Source organism: Lactuca serriola, chromosome 8 (assembly GCF_051521515.1).
Source record: "Lactuca serriola cultivar US96UC23 chromosome 8, Lser_US96UC23_V15, whole genome shotgun sequence".
Lineage (NCBI taxonomy): Eukaryota > Viridiplantae > Streptophyta > Magnoliopsida > Asterales > Asteraceae > Lactuca > Lactuca serriola.
In genome coordinates this window covers 333,834,124-333,840,582 of record NC_136415.1, presented here as the reverse complement: position 1 = coordinate 333,840,582, position 6,459 = coordinate 333,834,124, and the positions used below count along the sequence as shown (strand labels likewise).

The window sequence follows — 6,459 nt, the reverse complement described above, 5'->3', positions numbered from 1 at the left end:
AGCTCGTTCAAGACTCATCTTTCATTTTGATTTATGCTTTAGTGTCTACTATAATTTGACAGAACACACTTGTATAATAATTATATTATTAATGCTATGGATGATGTTGTTGCTTGTTTACTACTTTTCATTGTCCTGATATTGTACATGACGTCCTCCGTCCCAGAACGTTTCCGCCGTTCTTGGTTTTGGGGTGTGACACTGATATCCCACCAGACCACATCTCGAGCGCAAAAAGGAAATAGGGTGGATAGCCTTCTTAAGTCCTTTAAACATTACTTATATAACTATACATATATAGGCATGCTTATAACAGGGTCTCTATGTAAACGTATCTATGTAAACGTACTCATGTAAATGTAATCATGTAAACATATCTATGTAATAGTATAGTAACGTACTATAATGTTCTGCGTGTGCTAGCTGTAATGTGTGTTCTCTCTCTGTCTAGCATGAATAGTAATGTATTGTGAGTACTAGCTGTAATGAGTTTTCTCTCTCTATCTAGCAAGTATTGACTCATGAATGAACTGAATCATTGTATGATATCGCGTTCTAGTAATAGTTCTAGTATCTTCCTAAACTAGCCATATGGTAGCTTACTTGTAATGTGACTGGTACGTATGAACACGGGCGTATACCCTTGCTACCCAAGGGTATTGAATGAACTGGAGGAACCTTTATGACTATATATGTACACATGATATATAACTAATATTTAAACGACCTTCGGACGGGTACCCTTTATCCCACCAGACCACATCTCAAGCGCGAAAAGGAAATAGGGTGGATAGCCTTCCTAAGTCCTTTAAACATTGCTTATATAACTATACATATATAGGCATGCAATTGACAATATAAAAGCATAAAATAAGTTTTGAAAAACCTTTTGAACTTGATTTCTATCTAAGAAAAGATCGACTTGATGTCAATCTATAAAACGGGTTGAAAGCATGGGTTTGATAAAACATTTTAAGTATAAAGAAACATTTGTTTGAAACACAATTGTAAATGAGTTTGAAATGAAACATACAGAGTAAAATGAATAGTTTAACAAGGATTTTTAAACACATAAAATGTTTATGAAAATCATTTGAAGGAAACTGTTTGGTAAAACGGCTATTGAGTAGTAAATCTTTTGAATACTGCTTATTAATCACATGTGATTGATATAATAACTAGCATGATTCTATTTGTATCCCCCCATAAAACATTTAAAAACATTTAAAACATTGATTAAGGAGTATGAACTCACCTGTTGTGAGTGGTACTAAAGAACTAAAGAGGTAGGATTGCTAGGTGTCAAGTGAAGTCTTGAACACACTCTATGATCCTAGTTAACATATAATATCACATATATGTATCAAATTAGTCTATAAACATCTAATAAACAAGTCAAGACACCCTAGGACATGCTAAACACCTTTATCAAGTGTTATTAGCCTCTAGGATTGCATCTAATTGTTGTAGGGAAAAGCTATTGTGTGTAAGGTTCAACGAAAACTCCATAACGAAGTTCACGGCCCTAATGTCACTAACAATTGAGTTTACGGCTGTAAGCTCATACTTACATGACCAATTGATGTTTGAGGCTCCATAAGAACCTAAGAAGCATTTCTACTTAATGGCATGGTCTTTGGAAGAATTTAGGGCATTATATAACTCCTTTTAGGAGTTCACGGCCCTGGGACCAAACCCGTTGGAGATACGGCCGAAATCTCCCTTGGAAGGGTGTTTTTGGTGATTTCAGGTCCCTAATTTAACTAGGAACTAAACTAGGCGAGTCTAAGCGTCAGGAATGGCCAGATTCGGGATTTCATCATAATTATCTTATGGAAACTTACCTTAATCATATTAGATCAACCCTAATCCGATTTTTTGATATATATGACTATTATCTTGATCTAATTAAAGATATTTATCAACTAATAAAATATTTAATTTCCTTATATGACAATTAATTAATTATTTTGATTATTTTGGTAATTATCTTGAAAGAAATCTTGAATAAATCAAATATAGATAATTAGGAAATTAATTGTTAACTAAAATTATTTGTTATTTGATCCTCCATGTTTTAAATGTTTAGAACTTGTCCTCAAGTTTTGAAATTTATATTTTGTGATTAAAAGTTTTAATTTGGACAATTTAAATTTCAAACCCTAGATTTTAAAAGGTTTAAAATACAACCCTATACTAATATAATATTACAAGATTAATATATATATATATATATATATATATATATATATATATATATATATATATATATATATATATGTATATGTATAACTAAAATGCTAGTCTTACCGTTAGTAGGCCTCATTCACGAAGCCGATCTATAAGCACTACAAGAAAAAAGGACTTTTACGACGCGCAAAATATGACGCTCATTGATCTATGTTACGCAAAGGAGAGTGACATTAGAAAAATGTCATCTCTTCAAAAAAATTTAGGATAGAAGACACGCATTATTGCGCGCCCTTAAATTAGTGTCTAAAAAAAACACGGAGGGCACCTATAATAAAATGCGCGTCGTCTAAGGATGTCGCTTTATATTTTTTAATGGAACGCGCGTTCCATCCTTTAATAGTGGGGGAAAGGGGGAAATGAAATTCTGAAAAAATTAAAAACCCCGCCAAGCTCTCCTCTACCTTCTTTCAATCGTTCTTCTCTCTCTCTCTCTCAATCAAATACCAAAAATCGACTATTGTTGGAACTAGGGTTCCGGTTCTTAGTGAAATCAAAGGTTTTTTGGTCACCAGGCCATGAAATTGATCAAAGGGGTACAGTTTTGGAACCATGACTATTGTTGGAACTAGGGTTTCAGTTCAAAAACCCTTCATCTACTTCCCTCGATCTTCAGTTCCTCAAGTACTTTCTTAGCCTCTCAATCAATAGAAGAGCTGTATTACAACTACAAATTTAGAGTGATTTCCATATCAAGTAGAACAATAGCTCCATTAAAGTCAAGGTCTCGAAACTCCATGGTCAATCACCATCGTTGGTTACTAACACCACCATTTGTATAAAAACCCTAGAACCACCAGGCCACCCTTTTCCTCCATCCATGTCCCTCCTTTCTGTCTATCTCTAACAGACCACTGCAACATCACATTCACTTCTCCTGGCATGCGACTGCGACTCCCAAAAGATTTAGTGTTATGCTCGATGCTTCTCAACAAAATCGATCGAGGTGTCGGCGCTCCTATCTCATAGAGATTTAGGGATTTCTTGGTTCAAGGTATCGAATCTCAGACATGAACGACTTTTTTTGATGACCCGGTCAGATAAAGACGTTTGATGAACTAAATTTGTGTATCTGACTCGGAAAGCTTAATCTAATCGGGTAAGATGGAAAAAATCGACTGAATGAGAAAGGAGGAAGAAAGGGAGAAGGGTTTCCAATTATACCCTTGCCCTACCAAAGGAAGAAATCAGCGACTCCATCGTTTCTTCTCCTACTTCAACGCCAATTTTCTTCTCCCGCAACAACCAATCGTCGACGATCCTCTTCTCATATGTTCCAATTTTTTGAAGTCTCCTTCCCCTTCTCATCAGGTACGCTTCTTCCTTTTTCCTCTTCTCATCAGGTCCGATTTTTTGATAATATATAGGTTTTGATTTATGATTTTTCTGTTGAACATGTATGGTTCTTCATTGAATTCTGAAAATTTCTCAAAGAATTTAGGCCTTGTGTTCAATTTCAACATATTTCTTTTGTTTTAGACTTGTGCTCAATTTCAAGGAGGGAGAGAAACCTGCGATATTTGTTGCTCTTATTTTCTTGATTTGCACTTAGGAACCATTGGTGTTACCAGATAGCAGGTTACCATGTTCTGCTGTTAAACTTTTCACCATTCCTAATGAATTAAAGAATACTAAGAATAAATGACAGTATCCGTAAGGTCGGGGTGTCACATATAAAATATCAGGATATGAAAGTCACATAACTTATTCTCTCTGCAATAAATGAAAAAGCACCAGTCAAATATATATATATATATATATATATATATATATATATATATATATATATATATATATATATATATATATAAGAATCAGTATAGAATATTAATGCGGGAGTGTTTGTAGCTTTTTGGGTGTGCATATCTTGGACCATTTGGGCATTTCTACCACTTATTGTTGGATAAGTTGTTCAAGGGCAAAAAAGACACGACAACAGTTGCCAAAAAGGTATCCTAAGAACCTTTGATAATAAGGATAACAATGGAAATTTACAATCTTACAACTGAATTATATGACACCTAATTCGCGATTTGATCTATATATTTGTAGGTGTTGCTTGAACAAGTGACATCTTCTCCATGGAACAACTTGATTTTTATGCTTTACTATGGGCTTGTTATCGAGGGTAAGGTCTTTTTGGTTCCTTGTTTGAATAAATATGTTGACTATAATTATTTTAGTAGATAAACGATTATGAATTGGTTTAATGCTAATGGGGGTGTTTGGATGTATGATTTGAAAGTTATTATTTTGTTTTGAAAAATAACAAAATCATGAGTAATGATAGAAATAAGTTTTTCTATATAATCTGTAAATAAGTTTTCTTGCATTTAACCTTTTTAAAGTTGATATCATTTTTCAACTTTAAAGTCATATAATAATTTATGGTCATGTATATATATGCAGGAAGATCATGGATCCAAGTGAAATCTAAAATCAAGAAGGAATACCCCACAGTACAATACGCAGCATGGATGGTAAATCCATAATTTCAGTTTTTACTCATATTTTTATAAATTTCTGTTGTACAAATCTTTTAAAGAAATAGGAATTTGTTTTTAAACTATATGAGGTACTATTTTTGAGGTATTATCATTCTTCCAAAGTATAATTGCTTGAATCTTAGCAATGTAAGTAAGCCTCCTGTTCCTGGATAGCTGCCACATCAAGTTGCTTGGAGATGTGGGGTTCCAGGTATAGTTTATGCCAATGGGTTCGTTTTTCATATTTGCAGTGCTTCCAGATACTTGCAAACTTATAGAAGAGTGGATATCTACACGTAAATTCAGCAAATATCCAATCAAGGTAGAATGTTTTTTTTCTTTTAACTTATTTCTAATTATATAAGGATGTGTCTTTTTCACTTTGAGTTGTATATTAACTTGGATAGTTAAAAGTTTATTTTTATGTGGACATCTTCAGGATAAAGACAAACTGATTAGCATCACTTGTTTTTCTCTTAAATTAACAACATGAAATTTGGTCAACTTCTCATATTTTTCTTATTCATGTTAACAGGGCTCAGAAGTAGCCAACATATCCACAACAACTTTCCCCCAAACGTTTGGGATTTCTTTTTCTTAATATGAAAATTGATGTTATATATTTATTTATTTATTTATTTGTTGGATAAATATTGTTCAGGATGAATATGCTCAGTGGATAGTGTCAAGCCAAATAAGCCTTCTTGAAGTCATAGAGGCTTTCCCTTCAGCTAAACCTCCATTTGGTGTTTTCTTTGCATCTGTTGCCCCTCGCTTACAACCCAGATACTACTCAATTTCTTCCTCCCCTAAGTAAGTTTATTTCCATAATCTTGATTTTATTTATTAAAATAATAATTCAAGAATAAATGTCAAGATTTCATGGAGTAGAGCACATTATTGCAGGGCAGGACATCAAATGTAAGTTTCAATCTTAATTTCATCTCCAAATTGTTGATTTTTATGAAAGATGAATAAAATTTGACAAATATTATCAGGAAGAATGTTGAGATCCCAATTCTTCAATCTAGTGCAAGAGCAAAAAATTTCAAAAGATTTCAAAATAAAATCATTTCTTGTGAAGTTTTTTGTGTATTATTACAGTTTGTTTGAAGTTATTCTTGCATTTACCCCATTTAGTAAATGATAATTTATTTACTTTTCTTTATACAGGCTAGGACATATTTTGATTCAAATGACACTGGATACACAACCATTGGAATTGTTGAGGAATTAAAGATGAGGAAGAAAGTACCCTCCACATCACTGAGTTGCTAGTTAGAAGGTGGACACAGGAGTATAAGGAGTTTTTGGAGGTTGCTTCAACTGCTGGAAAAGATAAGAAACCTTTCATAGAGTTAGATTATTATACATAATTATAATATCCTTCCTTTTCATATTTATTTATCTCAAATTTGCATTATTTTTTAATAAATTTGACAGGGGAATGGTTTAAGTGAGATCACAAGTCACAGGTGTCGTACATATTGACTTTTGATCACATTCACTCTTTTGTTCATCAGTATACTTCCTACTTGATATCCTCATTGATGTATGCATTTTTCCCTTCAAATAATCAAAGCCTTTTTTTCTTTTAGTATTAATATGGAACATAAGCTTTTTGTTTCAGGTACTTTCTGAAGCTAAGAAAATAATTGATTCATGTATGGCTGCAAAGGTAAGTTTTGTAACATCTTGTATTCAAGAAATAACAATGTACTTT

General features: G+C 32.9%; 1 long non-coding RNA gene across 1 annotated transcript; it reads left to right on the top strand.

Annotated features, from left to right (window-relative positions):
* The first annotated feature begins 4,085 nt into the window (after nucleotides 1–4,085).
* On the top strand, nucleotides 4,086–4,729 carry LOC145070127 (uncharacterized). Its single transcript, XR_013689836.1, has 3 exons — nucleotides 4,086–4,200; nucleotides 4,303–4,378; nucleotides 4,660–4,729. It is a non-coding gene; the product is annotated as an uncharacterized LOC145070127 (long non-coding RNA).
* Nucleotides 4,730–6,459: the final 1,730 nt, after the last annotated feature.